This window comes from Lemur catta, chromosome 8, assembly GCF_020740605.2.
Source record: "Lemur catta isolate mLemCat1 chromosome 8, mLemCat1.pri, whole genome shotgun sequence".
Lineage (NCBI taxonomy): Eukaryota > Metazoa > Chordata > Mammalia > Primates > Lemuridae > Lemur > Lemur catta.
This window is the reverse complement of record NC_059135.1, coordinates 66926150-66945630: the sequence shown is the minus strand read 5'-3', so window position 1 is coordinate 66945630 and position 19481 is coordinate 66926150. Positions and strand designations below refer to the sequence as shown.

Genomic DNA, 19481 nt, shown 5'->3' with positions numbered 1-19481 from the left:
GAAGGGAGGAAACCAGGAGAACATGGTACCTCTGAAACTAAGAGTTCAAAATGTTTTAAAAAGGAGATGGTTCTACTATGCCAATATAGAGATTGCATTTAGAGAAATGAGGCCATTTGTGATTTTGACAATTTGACTTACAGTTTTAGGACAGAGGCTGGGCAGAAGCTTATTGGATTGAATTGTGGAAATGAAGACAGTGCTTACAGACAACTCTTCCAAGAAGTTTTGTTGTGAAGGGAGGCAGGGAAGTGGAATAATTCTTGGAAGAAGATATTGGTCAGGGGAGGGTTTGTTAGAACCAGAGTATAATACAGTGGATTTCTTTGCTGACAGAATGATTAAGTAGAGAAAAGAAGCTAAGGAAGGCAAGAGAAAGTGATGGATAATTTTAGGAGTAAAATTCCTGAAAGAGCCAGGAAGAGATGAGATCTAGGGCACAAATGGAGAGAAGGGTTAGTCTTTACTAGAAATAGGGACATTTGATTTGTAGTAAAAGAAAGGACTGCAGAGAGAGAATGAGTACAGAGGCTGACAGGTCATGGTTTGGGTGGTGGGAAGATGGAGTTCTTACCTGATTGCTTCTACTTTCCTAGTGAACTATGATGATGTTGGGGTGAGAATGGGTGAAGCAGGTTTGGGAAGAGAGATTTGAAATGACTAGTTTGGAAACATCCTGGGGTAACATTTAATAATAGGATTGCTGGTCCATGTGGATTGCCCATTAGAGATTTGCAGCCCTGAATGTAAATTGAGGCCTGTTGTGGTTATGCGTTTTTCTGTAGACAGTTTCTTTAGTTCTTTGGGTGGAGGTGTGGATAGGTGGACTTAACCAGTTTGGGGATTTACCAGGGAAGAAAGAAGAAGGAAGAGAGGAGTGGAGGAGTTAAGAGTGCTTGCAAGGGAAAGATTACAATGCTGGACCTTTACCCTAAGCTAGGCAGAAAGAGAAGTGACTGATAGTGAAACAAATAGTAGGGTCAGTGTATTAGAGGGCCAGATAATGCCATGACGCCAGAATGGAAATACCACTGTAGAACAGATGATCTGGAAATAGAGAAGGTGGAGTTCACCTGTGGGGTGCTTGAAGCTGAAGTCTTAAGAGTTGCTATTAGCACAAATAATCATGATGCCCAAGTCAGGGGTTATGATAATGAGAGTGGGTGGCTGAGGTAGGGTTGAAGAACAGATCATCAGAGATGAGGTGGTTGAAGAATTGGAGCCTCCGTGTAGACGTAGAAGACAGCAAGAATGAAGACAGAGATGAGTGCAGAAAGGGAAACAGCCAGGTGCTGAGGTTATCAGTGGTGAGGGGAAAACAACAGAACATGTGGACATGACAGCAAGAAGAGTTCATGGGTAGTAAAGTCTAATGCCATGAACTTCAAAATGGGTAAGAGTTTTGAAAGAGGATAGAGAAGAAATTGGAAGGTGAACTGGAGAGACACTCCATCCATCTCCAGGTTGGGGGATTTTGGGGATATGAACAGGGTTGTTACTCAAAGTATTTAACCACTCAACTGAAATGGGAACCTACAGACGCAGGCCTTCATAGGAGCAGGGTGCTGGGGGCCTTTTGTGAAGCTAGGCATTAACTCTTTAATCTCTTCATTATAAGAAGTCCCAGGAAAGATGTTAGTTATCACCTGGTTCAGAGATGTTTTGATATTTTAGCAACTGGTACAGCCATCCTTATTTATTCTGTCTAAAACTAGACTTAAATGTGAGAATAGAAGCAACCTCTCCTTGAAGGGATAGTGAGAGAACAGTGCTTTAGGGTTACCCTGGTGAAAGGAACATTCAGAGAAGAGAATATAATGCGGTTTGCTGGGGACAGGTTTTGAAATCCAGAGGGCACAATGGGAGGGAAGGAGGGAGATCTGGGAAGGTGAGAAAGGGGCAAATTGGTTTCTGGTGACGACTGAGGTGAAGAGGATTGTGGAGCATGCTGGGGTTAGTCCTGGTGATGTCTGGGGGAAAATTGTTTGCGGACTGCGTGGCAGCTCCTGTTGACTTAGTGGCCAAGAGTGAGCAAAAGCCTTCTCAGAGTGTCTGCAGCCCAGGTCATCTCCCGATGGCCAGCTGGGGCATAAAGGACTACTTGCAGGACTGCTCTTAAGTGGCCAGTAGCATGGGGTACTCTTGGGGCCTCTTCTCAGGCAGGATGGTGATGTAACCCTTGGGGAGGGGCCTTCTGGTTGGCAGGAGCTAAGGGCTGCTGCTTCCAGAGGCAGTCTTCCCTCCAGAATGGATTTGGACTCTGTGCTCTTCCCTCTGTTGCCACTGTCATTGTCTTAGTATGGACGCTCAGGGGTTTACATCCAGTTTCCTGATTTCCCTGGAAACAGTCTCCCCATTTTCCTGCTCCCAGACTTATATCCTTTTAGCTTATCTCCCAACACTTCAGGGAATGAGGAATGAGGAAATGTTTTTTCTTATTTTTTATTCTTTTTCTTTTTTTTAAGAGATGGGGTCTTCCTCTGTCTCTTGGGCTGGAGTGCAGTGGCATCATCATAGCTCACTGCAACCTCGAATGTCTGGGCTCAGACGATCCTCTTGCCTCAGCCTCCCTGGTGGGCAGCTGGGACTACAGGTGCTCGCCACCACATCTGGCTAATTTTTTAATATTTTGTAGAGATGGGGGTCTCACTACGTTACCAGCCTGGTCCCAAACTCCTAGCCTCAAGTCATCCTCCTGCCTCGGCCTCCCAAAGTGCTAGGATTACAGGTGTGAGCCACCACATGCTGGGCTGGGAATTTTTTTTTTCTTCTCCTGGTACAAAAATATTTAATAAGCAATACAACAGTACAGAAAAACACATAGCTTGTAGCTCAGCCTTTAAAACCAGAATATCCAGTGAAAAGTCAGTACAGATTCTTATTTTTACTCTTAAAAAAAATCAGGCTGGGGGGCAGCACTGTGGCTCAAATATGCTGGGGGAAGGGCCCCCCCCAGGTGGAATGCCTGACTTGGAAGCGCTCAGAAGCGCTTGAGTAAAGGATCTGTTTGGAGGAGGAGAGAGTACTAAGTTTAACGAATACAAGAAGTTGTTTCAGGAGAACCAGGTCCAGGAGAGTTAGGTCATTTTGTTTTTAACCCATCAATACTTTACGTGAATGCAGGAGGGAGTCAGTCTTTCCAAGATGTATTCTTCTGGCATCATTAGCTGAGCCTATTGGCCTCTTGGGCCAGTGACATCCAGAACGATCCCATCCCTTGGCTGGACCTAGTGCCACAGATTGTCCTGGGAAGTTGGTATAGAAGATGACTTGCACAAGGAAGTCACCACTAAGCCACTGCTTCAGTCCAGTTCCTGGCCTTCTTTTTCTGCTCTGTCGTCCAGAGCATTTCTTTAGAAGCCAGAAGATTTGTAAATGTGAGCCACCTGTGGAATAGTCACCAGGCACTTCGTCCTTACGGTGCTGTAACCTCGTGCAAGCCACCATGTTAAATCCAGGAATCTGCTCCAGCAGCTATTCTTCCTTAGACTTTTCTACCAAAGAAATATATTCATTAAAAATAGGTGCGAAGGTGAGTTTATTCTCTTCCGTGTCTTCAAATTCCTGGTAGTACTTGTCCATGAAATTTCTCTGTAATAAGTGGAACTCGTCATCCATGATGCTGTCCTCTAAATAGCCAACACAGCACCAAAATCTGCATCAGAGGCAGAGGACAGTGTGAAGCTGTCATCCTCTAAGGCGTCCACCGTCGCCAGCACCGCTGCTTCCGCCTGCTCTTTGGGGCCCCAACCCACATCGAGGGCTCCCTGGAGGAGACCTGGCCACCCCAGCCCGCTCACTGCCCAGCCAGGTCAGTGTCTGTGCGCGAGGCCTGGCCAGGAATGGTTTTTAAAATTCAAATGTGCTTCTATCTAATCCTACCAGGAATGTTGTGAGGATTAATTTAACATGTATAAATGGACTAGCAGCACAGTCCTCATAACACAGTATGTAGCCAAAAAAATATGCTTAAAGGCCTTCATTGGCAGTCCTTTGCCTACTGGGCGAAGTCCAGGTTCCTTTGAAAGGTGAAAAGATCTCCAGCCATTTACCTGGCTTGCCAGGTGAGTCTCGGCACCTCCTCTCTCATGCCTACTCTTGCCACCTGTGCTCTAGTCAGACCACACCCCTCTGTTCTTGAAAATGCTGTGTTCACTGATACCATCATGTGTTTGCTCATAGTCACGCTGGGCGTGGGGAACCTGCAACATTAAGGTAAAATATTGCCCTCTCTGCAAACCTGCCCTTGGTGGTGTTTCTTACTTCCTACCTTCTTTTTCCTTCAGGGGCAATTACTCCCTTAGCACCTTGTCCAAACCTTTTGTGTATTACTTGTTTCAGGGTTGTCTTCTCTAAGCTATTAGTTTCTTAAAGGCAGAAACCACAAGTTACCCATGGTCAGTGTTTGTTAAATAAATGCAAATTCAGTGCATATTTGTGTTACATATTGTTTTTCTTTTGAGAAATCTAAACTATATTGCCTTTTTTTTTTCAATAGTGGAGGAGAATGTTCTGATGCAGTAGAGGATGAGTGCAGAAAAATATTGGTGTCCATGCAGTTAGTTAGGATGGGAGGCAGACTTAATCCTGTATTTTTTTTTTTTTTTTGAGACAGGGTCTCACTCTGTCACCTGGGGTAGAGTGCTGTGCCGTCAGCCTAGCCCACAGCAACCTCAAACTGCTGGGACCCAGAGATACTCCTCCCTCAGCCTCCCGAGTAGCTGGGATTACAGGCGCATGCCACCATGCCTGGCTACTGAGAGACTTTTATTACTTGAGTTATCCAGTGATTTTCCTCACCACCGTCATTGTTTGATGAATTTGTAATCATTAATGTTTTCAGTGATATGCCCCCCAAAATACAGATATCAAACAAATGTGGTTTTCTGGTGTGTTGAAGCGTAATTAATTGGGCATTTTCCAGTGTCCACTTACCATTGCAGGATTGGCATGTGGAATCTTCTGGAACCCTGGTTAAAAGTCCAGTTCCTTTAGGTCTCTTCAAATATTGGTTTCCTTGATCCTGTTCGAACTATCTGATTAATTATACATGGCAAAGAATCGAGATAATGTAAATCAGATAGCAGCAGTATGAATCTAATGAGAGTGGGAAGGGCATAGTGAAATGAGGGGGCGGGAATGAGTCACTCTTTAGTGCAGACAGATAGGGAATGATGGTAAGGGGAGGGCCGCATGGGCTGCAGGTGGTGGAGGAGTCTGGGCAGTGAAGTGGACTGTGTGGCATGGGTAAAGGTGGTTTGGGGCACATGGTAGTCTCCCGTCTGTGGTTGGCATGCTCTGCATGAGTGACCAAGCAAGACTCACTTTGGCACTTGCAATGGGGTCACTGACCCTTGTTCCCCATTTCTTGCTATAAGGTTAACCAAAGACACAGTGTATGTTTTTACATCCTGAGACCAGGGTATCATCCTGGGAGGGACATATTCTTGAGAAATAGCTTGATTTCTTTAAAAAAAAAAAAAACTGACTCATAGAGTTGACTGTTTCAATGGCTTTTTGGCTTTATATTAGTATTTTTTCTAAGGTAGATGATGTCCAGAGTTTGTGATAGAGCCAGAAAGCAAGTCCCTACTGTCTCTGAACTAAAAATAAAACTGGGAAGTACTATTCTGAAAAGAGGACGAAAAACCACTCTTGTGGGTCAAAGTTGTCCCAGTGACTTGGGTTAACTCAGGCCACAAACCTTTGATCAGGCTTTTTATAGGGAGTGTTTTCCTTCTGCCAACAGACTACTAGAGATAGAGGTATAAACACTGGCTCTGCGTGGTTAGAGCCTGACCTGCAGTGCGAGTCTGCTTGCCTCCCTCTGACCTCCGTAATAGGTAACCGGTGACCTGGGGCTAGAGCTGCGTTAGATGTTGGGCTTTATAGGAATTTATTTTTGATAGAAAACTCCAAAATAACAGTATCCATTCTATTTGAGATGATGTTTGTTTTGGGGAGAGATGCTAGAGAAGTGCTGGAAGAGGACTGCCTATGTTTTTTCAGGGAAACGATGAGATTTATTTCCCCACCCTGTGAGTCTTAAGTGCACTTGGTTGGTCAGAGCAAAGTGCTGGTTAGGCCACAGCAGGGTTGTGGCCCTGAGTAGATTGGCTGCTTTTGTTCTCTCCTCTAACTGTGGTCTTCTATGTTATCCCAGTTGTACGTGCAACTATGGGTGATGTGTGAAGAGTTCAGAGCTCGTTGTAGGTACTCAGTAATGCCACGTGTTAGCAATGGGAGTTGTCGATAGCACATGTATTTTTATACTTACTTAGATTATCTCAATTCTCAATATAACTTGTGACATAGATGAGATTTTACAGACGAGGACACTAAAGCTCATAGTCACACAGCTAGTAAGTGGCTACATTGGAGTTTAATTGAGGCCTCTCTGTGTCTGAAGACCCCTACACTGGCTGCGTTCTGCAGTCAGTGTTCTACTGATGGGTCAGTGGTGTCATATGAATATGCCAAGGACACCACCCTGTGACTAGCAGGATCATGGCTGTCTGTCCCTAGAGAAGTAGCTGTGTTCCTGCAGGCAAGCACTGAATTGTCATAGGGTGGGGAGAGAGAGAGAATGTTGGTCCCCATTTTAGGATAGTCTGTCCTTTCTCTGTTTATCTGTGGACTTCCTTTAGGGCCTGGCACAGTGGAGGGGCCTCCTGGGTGTGTTGTTGACTGAAGACAGTCTATGCTTATGGAGTTGAACTTTGGGGACTACCCAGTTCCAGGAAGTTTGATCAGCTTTGCAGTCACTGGTGTGATTTGTTCTTGGGATTTCCGATGTTATGTTAAACTTTAAATCCCTGAGAGGGTGTAATGTCCAATAACTAAAGATGTAGGACTAGTTACGGTGCAGTTTAACTCAGACTTAAATAGTTATTGTGTCCGAGGCTCAAGACAAATTCATTCCAGTTATGGCAGAGACTGTTCTTCAGAACGAAGTAGATAATTCTGTGACATTTTCCAGTTCTTGCTCCAAGATTCCTAATAAATTGTAAAGGCAAACTATCCTTTTCCTTTTTCTATAAGGGTCTTTCACTCTAGTTCATTAAAGATGAGAAAAGTCGTGTAACAGGAAAATCACTCAAGTAATGGTCAGATGATATGGGATTTAGTCAAATGTCAGCTATCCATCTGCACAGTGCTCTTTAGAGTTCTTAATTTTTTTTCACTTTTCCTTTCTCTTATGTGCACGCACACACACACTTTTTTATTATAAAGATAATACATGCTCATTTTATTTTTTATTCACCACGATACAAATGAGGATACATGCTCATTTTAGAAATCTAGAAAATGCTGCACACAAGGAAGAAAATAAAAATGACTTATAATCCTACCATCCAAAGATGTGATTATTAATATTTTGGATGCATCCTTCTAGTCTTCGCTGCTGTGTGTCTGTGTGTGTATGCACATGCTTTACAACAGAAACACATACATATGCACATACACAGATACTGTTTTATCTACTTTTGCTCTCTTCATAATTCATTTTTTACTTGTCTATTTCCCCATCTTTCCCCCTCCATCCAAAGTGTAATTAACTCAGAAAGAATGAACTCTTAAGCAATAAAGAAATTCTAGACTAACTTATTTAAGGCTGTCCACTTATTTCTAGACCTTCCTTTACTTTTTTATAATTATTATCAGCATGAAAATGTTGCTTTTCCAAGTCCAAGTGGGGTAAGGGGATGTTAATGGCAGTCACTTGGCATGGTGAGTGATCTCCCCCCCAGTTTAGTTGGGAAAAATGGCAGGGGCTCAGGAGTGCCAGAGACCAGGGTTATGGGGTCCAGCAGCACCATGCAAAAGGGAACGTACAGACCATCTCAATTTTTTTTGTGAGGACACCGAAGTCCAGGGAAGTCCGGTGGCTTTGTTCAGGCTGAGCTTGTCATAGGGTGTGGCGACATCTCAGGTTGCTGACTGCCCATTCTGTGATCTCTGCAGAGATCTGAAAAACAAACCATGTTGCTGGCAGCTGCCAAACTAATGACTGAGGGAGTAGGCACAAGTGCACTGGGTGAGGTCAGGCCTGAAGTTCTCTGCATTGATCTTGGAACCTGGAGTTTTGACAGGAGTCCTATTAGACATGCCACTTAGTCACTTGTCTCCTGACTTTGTCACAGTAGGAACATAGCCAAACTGTTGGCTAAATTTTTTGGATTAACTTTGAGTTTTTCTTAACATGATCTCAATTTTGTCTTAAACATTATCTCCAAATTTATGGTTGAAGAGAGGCTGTTGAGTATAAATTGCTAATGGACTCTGCTGATTTCCATCAGCTATGTGATTTGACTGACAACAGTGCGATCCTAGCCCACTGGGGTCTGCTGAATTGCCTCTGCTCAGCCGGAGCGTTTGTTGAGCTGGAATTGAAATGCACAGCCCTTTAGTTTCCAGTGTGATACCAACACTCAGGCAATTGACTTTTGCTCTTCAGTCTCCAACAGGAGGAAAATTATGAAATAAAATGAGGATAGCCCAAGCATCCTCAAGATTTAAGCCCACAAATATAAATAACTCTAATTAATCATATGCAGTCTCTTTTGCCTATTAAATCTATACTCAACTGGGTCAGTAAGTTTCACAGGGCTCTTAGCTTCTCAGCCTGTGGCTGGTGGGAATGCTCTGTGTGCCTTGGCCTTTGGGATGTGACTTAGGGTCCTTTTCCAGTGTGGGTCCAAAATCAGTTCAAGTTATAATGAGTTGTAGGGGGAGAAAAGTCACTGGCAAACAATCCCAGCCCAGGGGGAATAGAGATATAAAAAAGACTTCTTCTACTGGCATTGAAGAGGCTCTTTCAGTAGATACTCCCTGTTCTTTGTTAAGAGCTAGTTAAACTGAATGGGGGGGATGGTCATTCAAGTATGTAAGTTAAGTACATATTTATATCCAGGAGTATCCCTGAAGCATTTGTTTTCCTACCATGGAATCCTGTTTTTGATTGTGGTTGGCATTTTTGCCTGTTTTCTCATGTAATTTGTTAACTCTTTCCCCCTCTCCACATTGTGTCCTTTATTCATACTTTTGTCTACTCATTATGAACGTGGCCAATGTTGTCCTTCCTAGAGAAGCAACAACTACTTTTATTCTTGTTAACCTAAAAGGCATCCTCCGCACTGCGGCTAGGGTCTTTTTTTCTTTCTGAAACATAAATTCCATCGTATCATTGTACGGAGTAAAACTCTCCATTGACTTTTTGTCTCTATCCTGTCAGAATCAAGACTTTGCTAGGAGGAGGTCATGTGTGACTTGGCACCTGTCTGGCTCTCTGGCCCTGTCTGGAACCCGCTGCCCACGTCATTTAGTCTGCTGCAGCCACAGAGGCCTTTCAGGTTTTGAAGAGGCCATGTTTATGCATGCTACGTGTCTTTGCACGCCTGTCCCCTCGGCATGGAAGGCCCTTCGCTCAGATCCCCATGTGGGTGGGTGGCTCTTCCTCCTCAATTACATTTTTGCCAAATCGCCTCCATGAAGATTTTATCTAGAGTCCTTCTGCCCCCAGTTACTCTCTAACTTACTGTTCCATCATATTCTTTCATAGCACTTGTCACTTTCAAAATATTCAATTTTTAAATTTCTTTACATGTTTTTTTTTGTCTCTCTCAATCCGTGAGAGCAGAGGGATTCTCAGCCCCTGGAAGAGTGCTGGGGACCTAGTGGGCATTCAGCCAATGCCAAGGGAACGCGTGTTGCATGAACCAAGGCTCCTCCTTCCGTCTGCTTTACTTGGGAAGGTCCTTGAGTGATATTTTCCTGAGTATTTAAGGGCACTCTTGCTTTGATTATTTTCTAAGAGGGTACAAATTTTTACCTTCCCTTGCTAATGGTGTGTTTTTGTTTTTTGTTTTTCTTTTTTATATACTTCCTCTTTCACAGGTGAAGGTGAGTTTGTTTTTTGTAAGCCAGTTCCCAACCAGGAATTTTGAAGGTTTTTTAAGGAGTGGCAGATTTTCTTCAAATCTAAGCACAGAAAAATGTTCTAATTGTTTCTAGAGCAGACGCAGCTAGCATTGCCACATGTTTTCAAGATAATGTGGGTCTGTTCAGATGAGGCAGAATTAAAATAAGAATTTTCTTTTTCTAAGGCCTGGACTGTGTGTGTGTGCGTGTATCTGATTCGAAATTCTTAATCTTCCTACGAGCCATGGGTCGTTTATTTTATCCACAGCGTGTATAGCAAAATCCGGAAGTTATCTGGTAAGCTCCATTGACCTAGAACACAGGAAGGAAGGGGGAAAAAGGTCTCTGAATAGTTAGAGCCAGAATGTTGAAAATCCAAATGCTAAACTGCTAATAATAGCTCCTTTTGCTTTGCTCAGAGCTGTTTATTTGTATTTGAAACACAGTTTCATCTAACTTGGCTCTCATTTTTCTATCCACAGTGGTAACAAATTATAAGTGAGTTGGAGAGCTCAAAGATCAGCAGGGAAAATTAGCATTAGCTTGATAGTTTGGAAGAATAGAGGGAAACTTTATAAAGCAGAGAGAGGAAGAATTCACAGGGGAGCAGTATGTGACTTGGGGCCACATAGTAAAGGGGTTAATAATATTCTCTCTCCTATTCCTGAGGACATCACCCTATCATAGCCTGTACCTATGGATGGCTCTAAATCATCGATAATTGAATTCATGGTTAATATTCTTTATTTAAGAAGACAAAGTGTGACTTGCATTTTTGAAATGTGGTATTTTAATCTAAAAGAGATTAGCACTTTTTTTTTTTTAAACTGTGAACTCCACTCAAATGTAAACTCTTGGAAGGCAGGGATTTTTGTGCTTGCTCTCAGTTGTATGCTCAGTGCCTGGCCCAAGATAGATGATCAGTAAATAATTATTGAATGAAAGAATGAATGCAAGCCTTTATCATCCAACAGTGCTAAATTAAATAAGACATTGAAAGAATGTCACCTTAAATGCATGACGGTTTTTTTTTCCCCTATACGTACTGAATGAAGAAAAATCATAAAATAATAAAATTTTAAAGTTAAAATAGCATTAGGCATTTTAGGGGTACCTCATTTATAGTTGGCGTGAAGATCAGCTACCTTAAATGATTTGCCTGAAATCACAAAGCAAGTTAGTGGGCTGGTCCGAGTGCAGTGGTGTTTACAACTAATTGGTCACAACCAGTTACAGATTCCTTTGTTCCTTCTCTACTCCCCCTCCTTCATTTGACTAGCCTTAAAAAAAAAAAAAAGAAAAGAAAAAATTTTAAAACAAAAAGAAAACAAAATAAAGCAAGTTAGTGGAAGAGACAGAATTACAAGGCAGGCCTCCCTAATCTTTCCTTCCAGAACACCCCCTGGTGATTTTCTTTTTTAATCTGATGTTTTGGGAATTGAAAGAATATAGTTCTTTTTCTTTTTTTAAATCGATGACAGCTTTATAGAGAATACTGAATAGAACTCTTTATCTTTATTTATGCTCTTCAAATTTTAGACTGTCACATGCTGTGATATTAGTTATGTTATGGTTGGTTCACAGTGTCTTATGCACAGTGATTAGACTATGGTACTTGAATGCTTTCCACTTAGGGTGTGTGCCAGCCCTTTTTAAGAAGAAAAGAAAAATCTAAAAAGGAGAGGTTTGGAGAGGATTCCTCATTCAAGTGGGGAGAGTAAGATCTTATGACCAAGGCTGTTTTAGCCAAGACGACAGATAGAAATACAACTTTGCTCATTGCTTTTTCATAGGTGAAGGAAAATGCAGTATATTTTCTGTACTTTTTTTGGGTGGAGGGGATGGAGCATTTAGAAAATGTTATATTATTTTCACATACTTCTGAATGGGGGTTTTTGTTAGCAACGTGAGTTACTTCTGTCTGTCTCTCCTTTTGTCTGATTATTTCCTTAAGGGTCAGACATTTTTAGGGAGTGTAATCACTAAGCTAAATGATATGATGCATGATTATTTTGACTATAGTACATCTCAGATTTCCTTTGCATATATGCATTGTGTCTGTAATTTGACTCTTTGATGATAGTTCCTTTTGTACAGGTGGATTATTAGATGTCCAGAGGAGTGAATTTTAAATGAAAATTTCAACCGGCTATAGGAGAAAAAAAGACTACAGGATGTAAAATGTGGCTAGTTTTGTTTCCTGGGGATCTTCTCAATCTCACGGAAGCAGAGTAACTGGTCTCCCCACCCCAACATACTTCTTGGTCTCTATTATAACTCTCAGTCACGGCTTATACATTAAATATTTGTGTAGTGCTGTTTGTAATAGAGCTATAGTCAAATTTAGAACTTCTGTTACAATGTAAATAAATTAAATTAACTGGAATTATTATGCTATAATTAATTATAAAAACTCAGTTTTCTTAGTAAGCTCAGAATTTGTTAAGCTATCCTCAGCAAATATTTCCCCAAATGCATTTTTAATGACATATATAATGTGACTGAAACTGGAATTTTTGAAAGAATTGGTACATTTTCTTATCCAGTGATAAAAATGATGAACAAAAGCTGAGAAAATCAATTGACACTGGCATTTTGAAGTTAAAAAAAGTCAGCTTTTTAAACAGTTTTGTTTGTGTTTATTACCTTTGAAACCTAATACCTTCCACATGGACAGAAGTCTCATACCTTCTATATGTGTGTTCCAAAAAAAAAAAAAAAGAGATTTCAGAATAATGATCTTGAAGCTCCTTAAGACTTTGTGTCTTCAAAGAAAAATGCCTACATTCAGTAGATCTATTTCCTAATTCATAGAGCTGTATTTCATAAAAATATAAAGTACTTGAAAAGAATAAAACATAACTCTGATTAAGATCCAGGCACATAGAAACAACTATCTGAAGCACCTTTTTTAAATAAACATGTTATTTAATTGAAATTTTCTTGTGCATTTCTTTTGATCATAAAGTTCATTGTCATCCATTTATGGAAAAAAACTTTTCATTTGATTCACAGTGATTCTGTAATATTTTATAGCATCTAAACCTTTTTAAAGTAGATTTATTTATATGGTGAAGTCAACTTTGTTTTCTTTCTTTCTTTTTTTTTTTTTGAGACAGAGTCTCGCTGTGTTGCCCTGGCTAGAGTGCCATGGCGTCAGCCTAGCTCACAGCAACCTCAAACTCCTGGGCTTAATCGATCCTACTCCTCAGCCTCCCGAGTAGCTGGGACTACAGGCATGCGCCACCATGCCCGGCTAATTTTTTCTATATAGATTTTTAGTTGGCCAGATAATTTCTTTCTATTTTTAGTAGAGACGGGGTCTCGCTGTTGCTCAGGCCGGTCTCGAACTCCTGACCTCGAGCGATTCACCTGCCTCGGCCTCCCAGAGTGCTAGCATTACAGGCGTGAGCCACCGCGCCCGGCTGAACTTTGTTTTCTTATGAGACACTTTGGGATGTGTATTCAACAGCCATGATTGCCGTTACTTTATAAAGCTTTGTTATAGTTCAGTATGGATGAGAGGCATGATGTATTTCAGTGTTAACACAGACATTTTAAACTCTATTGTTTGGTAGGCAGTTTATTCTCTAGTAAAGTAAAGGGCTTTTTCTTATTTTAATTACTGAAATAGATTCTGTAACAGCATGTAAAATCTAAGAGAGGGTTTGTGCTGCCAAAAGAATGTCATCTGTTTTCTTAACCCAATAATAGGGCTAGAAAAGGACAAAAAGACTGAAAGAAGCACAAGACTAATGTGGTCTGTTTGACTAATGGACGTTTTTTTGTATGTGTGATGCTTTGCTAAGGTTCGTTCTTCCTTAAGGCAGAATTAAAGTTTCTTTTTGGGTTCTGTTGTGTCTTTTTAATGCTAAGTGAGGCATTTCTTTATGATAATCTATAAATGCAAGTTTGTTTAATTTCATGCTAGGCATGTTTCACTCAGTTCCTTAACCTGACTTGTGTTTTTATAAGGAGTAGACATTTTGGGGAAGGAATGCTCCAAGTTTTCACTTGCAAGGGGCATTTTATTTTAGGCCTCTCAGAGTTACCCTAACTTACGTAGATGGTAAACAAAGAAGGCAGAAATATATTTAAATGGAAGATTAGAGATAAGGTTGTATGGCTTTAAACAAAAATCTGTGAATATATATATCTAGGATGACAGAGGATATATATTAATTTTGATTTTAAAATGAATTTATACAAATTCATTTGCATGAACTGTAGTTCTTTATGATTTTTATAGCAATTCTATGGAAAGCAAGTACAATAGAAACCATTCCATTATGAATTAAGCTGTGATTATTTGCATTTAATGAATATAAATGTATTATTAGCTAAGATAGGCTCCATTGATTTGTAATTCTATAGTGAACTTCACGAAAATAAGGAAAAAGGCTCAAATTTGGCTCTATAGTTCCAGTGTGCATTTTAGAAATGGTAGAAAATATAAAATTCATAATATGGCAATTGCCTTGGAAACAGCATATATTTTATAAAAAATTGAGTCTTAATAATTCCTTAGTAGAGTCCAAGCATGTATCCTTATGTTTCTCTAAAGTACCCATCCCTTTCCATATATTTTCATTTTAGGGGACTTTGTGAAATAAATGCTTGGCTAGTGGTTGTGATATTGTATATTAAATCTAAAAAAACCAAAAATTGCACATTAAAAAAGTTCACATAATAATGTTTGAGAGAAATTTTTCATAAACAGAAACTTAACTGGTTCACTTTAAATAATTACCTCTTTTGTTCCTTTTTTTTTTTTTTGTACCTTTTACTTACTTTTTTGAACTCTGCCTCAGAAAGCAGCTCAACCCTTCTCTTGCAACTCCTGTCAAACTTCCAGGCTCCTCCCCTCCTTGAGGCTGAGAAATGGTCCTGGGCTAACCTCTTCCTCAGTCATCCATAGCTGTGGGTTTGCTCCTAAAGTGATATGACTGACCTAAAGATGCCCCAGGGAGACCAGTAGGAAGCTTCTCCAAAGTACTTTCTGGCTTGAAGCTATGTGAATCAATATACATATAGTGTTTGTTTTCTTTCACTTTCTCTTTGTTTCCTGATTTTTGTTCTCTTTTGTCTTTATTAAAATACTCTCCCTTTGTTAAGATTGTTTTCGATCTTTTGGGTTGGGCCCTTCTGGCAGGGATTTTCTAGGGAAATAAATGGATTAGAAATGGAACATGCCCTTCCCAGAGGCAGCCTGGCTTTTTGACAGGGTGTGCAAGTCGGGGACAAAGCCAGGGTTTGGCTGCTGTACCAGCAGCCTATGAGTATAGTGCTTTAGCTTCCTCCTCAACCACAGTCCAGAATTTTGTACATCCCAAATCTGAGGATTCATTATATTTCTAACATTTCTGCTGACTTTTACTTGCTTCCTTCATTTATCCTGTGTTAACAGGAGAATACTTTTCAGAAAAGGCATTTTGTTTGTCATTTGATATCCTGTTCAATGTATATATTCTTTACAACTGTAGGTTGTCGTTATATTGTTGTGTTTATATTTTTTGTTTTGATATAATAGAGGAAGGGCTAGAGAAGAATGTGACTGAGGAATAAAAGTGTCTGCTGTTTTCTCAGGACTTGACACATTCACTTTTTCCACTGGGGTCATCTTTTGTGAATAACCTTTGGGTCCATTTCTTACCTAGGCCTGAATCCTTTTTAAAAATATTCAAAGCAACCAATGAAAAAACAAAAAGGACAATTCATTTTCAGTATATGGACTAGGCCTTCTCTGTTGCCAGAGAACAGGCTGATGTGCCTCTGATGTTGACTATTTTGTTCATTTATGTCTGACAGCTTTCAAAAAGCACGCTGGAGGGCTCTCTGTGTGTTTCTGTAGGAATCACAAGCTGCTGTTTAAGATGCATGTGTGTGTAAGTGCCTCTGCTTGGCTGGGGGGGATGTGTTTGCAGGCAGAGTGCTAATCGTTATCCCTACTGTAAAGTAAACCTTGGGGAAAGAGTAGTACATGGTGTGCTTTGATTGTTACTTGTCGGTGTAAGCACTTACTTGATCGGCAGATGTTTGCTGTGTCGGAACCATGAGATACTTCCTTAAAGGGAGTTGTACAAAGCATTTATTATCACATTAATTGGAATAGTAAAAGGTTTGGTTTGCTAAAACGTGTCTAGTTCAAACCACCCAGAAATCTTGACTTTTGTAATTAAAACAGGGCTACCAGGTAGGAAGATGTTTTTGAATTCACTCCCTCTTCTTCCATTTTGCTTGGACTTGCTGTCAAGGTCCATGATTATAGACTTATTTGGCAGGACTTTCTCTGATGAGGTCCTGCACCCTTTTATAAGATCATGCATATTTCTTTGATCAAAGACACCGGATTTGTACGTAAGTGGATTGTCAGGCCTGGCCCTCTAAGTTGTGCCTTCCATGGGCGTGACAGTGTGACACGACTTAAACAGAGTGGTTTTTATGCACAGCTATCAGGAGGAGATGGCTGGGCACCTGAAGTGTAAGGAGTGTTTTGCTACCTTTGGGCCCGCATAGGCTTAGGTAAAGGGCTTAGTGATGTAGCACAGGCTACCTCTAGATCTCATTTTGTGTTTGAAATGCCTTGTATACTTGGTTTCTCAGTGTAGATGTTTCAAAGAGCATGGAATGCCTTCATATCTTGCTAGAGAACACGTCTGAAAGACTGAAAGGTTGGTAGTTGAAATTACTCTTCTGAAAATGATCTTTGAGCTATTCCTGCCCCCTGTCCCCAACTTGTCATGCTTGTAAGGGATGGGGAGAAATATACTTCTGTGCTGGCATAAGAACCAAAATCTTGAGAAGTTCCCATTTTTTATTAAATTAATGGAGAGCATGGGGATGGGAAAGGTAATTGCCATTTCTGTACAAGAAACTAGAAGGATAGGAGAGTTTTTGTAAACATTAAAGGACCCAGGCCTTCTTCATAAATCTATTTGCATGGATTCTTAGTTGTGCTAAATTTACATCTTGATAAGTAAGGAGAGAAAAGATAAGACAAGAAGATGAGGAGAGGAGCTTGCATACTCTATATTTAGAGATTTCAGGGGCCAGGAAGTGTGCTCTTGTTCTGCAATAAATTTGCTTGTGGGTAGTTGCTGGGGGGACCTTTTGCCTTTTTAAATAGGTGTTATTACTTGCTCTTACAAGTGTAAAGTGTGTGGTGTGACAGTGTGACGTGACTTTTGAGTCATCCGAAGTGTAAGGAGCCCAGCCACCCCACCTCGTACTTATAACTGTGCATGGGAAACCAGTGCCTCATATATTTTGAGTCATCAGTGTATGTATGAGTTGGCTGGGAGAGTAGCCTTGCCTCTGCATGGGAGGAGGCAGAGTGGTCAGCACTCAGGGACTTTATGAAATAGGATCTGAAGGCTGGTTCTCATTGTTGGAGTCACTTTGTCTATGATAGGAGTCCTAAAAGGACAGCAAAGAATTCAGTTGAGCCAGATAAGTTGCAGCAGTCAGCTAGAAACGTGGGTCAGCAAACTTTGAGAAGTGGCAAATCCAGTTTTTGTTTGCTAGGAGTAAGTACATTTTATTGTGTAGAAGTTACACCTGTCATTTCTGGGCAGACGTTTCCCAAGCCATACCTTTAGCTCTGATTACTCTTGTGAGTTTTAGACCCTTATATAAATCTGTTTGCTGTTTTCTCCAAATAGGTGTTGTTCTTTCAAGATCTCAAATTTTCTTAGTTCCACATTGAGCTCCTCTTCTTCCATAAACCTGTTTCTCTTTCTAGATCTTAATATCGTGATGTTGGGGCCAAGCCCCAGCTACCCAGGCTAAAACCTCTTATGTTCAGTCTCTTCCCACTTCCTCCTGTAATTGGTTGGCCAGTCATGATCTCTAATTGAGTGCTATCCTTAGAAATTTTGGCAAAGCATCAGTCTCTGCATTTGCACTTTCCAGTGTGGCCTTAAACCAGGCTCTTATCCTCTTGCATAAAGACTATGTCATTGCCCTCCAGTGGGTCTCTATCTTCATCATAAACTTCAATACAAAAATCTACTTGAACCCTCTTTGCACAACATAGGACAAAATATCTTGCTTCTTTGATCTATAGCCTCCACTCCCCATTGTCAACAAAATAACATAGAAATGTCTTACTTCACATATACAGAATCTTCTTCTCTCTTGCCCTGGACTTTTTTTTTTTTTTAAACTTCATTTCCAGCTGAACATTATCTCTTTGCCAAATCAGATAACTACCTGTATGCCTCTAGAATGTTATGGTGATGTTTCTTTCTCTTTCAAATCTTTCTCCGTCCAGAACTTCCCCTACTCACTCCTCTCCAAATCCTTTTTTTCTTCAAGATCCTTTTCAAGTATTCTCTCTTCTCTGAAGCCTTCTTTAATTCTTTTAGTCAGAATCAATCTCTTGCTCGCCTATAATGATACATCACCTTGCTTTCTTTTCTTCCAGAGTATCTATAACACTCAGTATGGCACAACTAGTTATACGACAGAGTTACAAGACAGACTTTGGTATTTAATCCTACAAGTAGACTGTAAATTTCTTATGGGCAGTTGATAAACTCACAGATATATTTAGTTAAGAACCATTTTGTTTAGGTTTTGCCAGCTGAGCTGGTGTTCTCCTTGTAAGAATTAGAGGGCTATCACCGGTCTGTACCAATGAAGGAGCCAATCCTGAGTCATTATATATGTGATTTAATTAATAGGCTATAAAACCTGAACATTAGGCTGTGATAACGAAGCTAATTATTATTATTTTTTTGGATAATTTTTCTCCCTTTGGTTTTCTCAAACTTTTAGTTGCAAAAGGTAAAGATTTGTCCATATCGTTGGTTCCCTTCATTGCTAATTTCCCAGTAAAGCAAAGAAATAATCTTTTCTTCTTTGTAATCACTGTGAAAACTTTTGTCCTTACAAGGGTATGTAAATAAGTACATGGTGTCCACAGCATGTAGTTTATATTTATATGGTTTTATGTCTCTTTCAACATTAAAATAAAATTCTTACATTACCTGACTGAACATTACTAGTAGATACTTTGCCAGAAGCTTCATCATTGCCTTGGAGAGAAACCCAAGTGCCAAGGGACCTGACACTTTGGGTGATTATTTGAGAATAGGGTTTTCTTTTGGAGTGACAGCAACGTATGGTGTAGGTTTGGGGGAGAAGTTGAGACCAAAGGCAAGGGAGAACCACCCAGTGGTCAAGAGCATAAATGCAGTCATGGTTTTCTCAGCAGAAAGTGACTTTGGGCAAATCTCCTATTTCCTCTGAACCGCAAGGGCCTCCTTTATGAAATTAGATGTTGTGAGAGTGTGAAATGAAATGATGTGTGTAAAAAATTGAAAGCACAATACCTGTTGTCAGTATATACTGACAAATACTCTTGTCAGTATAACATTCATAATAATAATAACAACAATAATAACAGTAATCTTAGGAGAGCCCGGTGAAACTGACTGATTCTGTGCCTTTTTTTTTTGAATTACCCATAAGAGTGATTTATTTGTTATAATGAGCTAGATGATCTTACAGAAGGATTTGATCACAGTAGAAATAACGAGCCCTTAAGCAGAGGTTAT

At 40.4% G+C, this 19481-nt stretch overlaps 1 protein-coding gene and 1 pseudogene across 3 annotated transcripts in view; one reads left to right on the top strand and one right to left on the bottom strand.

Annotated features, from left to right (window-relative positions):
- Nucleotides 1-19481, top strand: part of GPD2 (glycerol-3-phosphate dehydrogenase 2) — a 134674-nt gene that overhangs the window by 12161 nt on the left and 103032 nt on the right. The window lies entirely within an intron of this gene.
- On the bottom strand, nt 3228-4396 carry LOC123644134 (annotated as a pseudogene).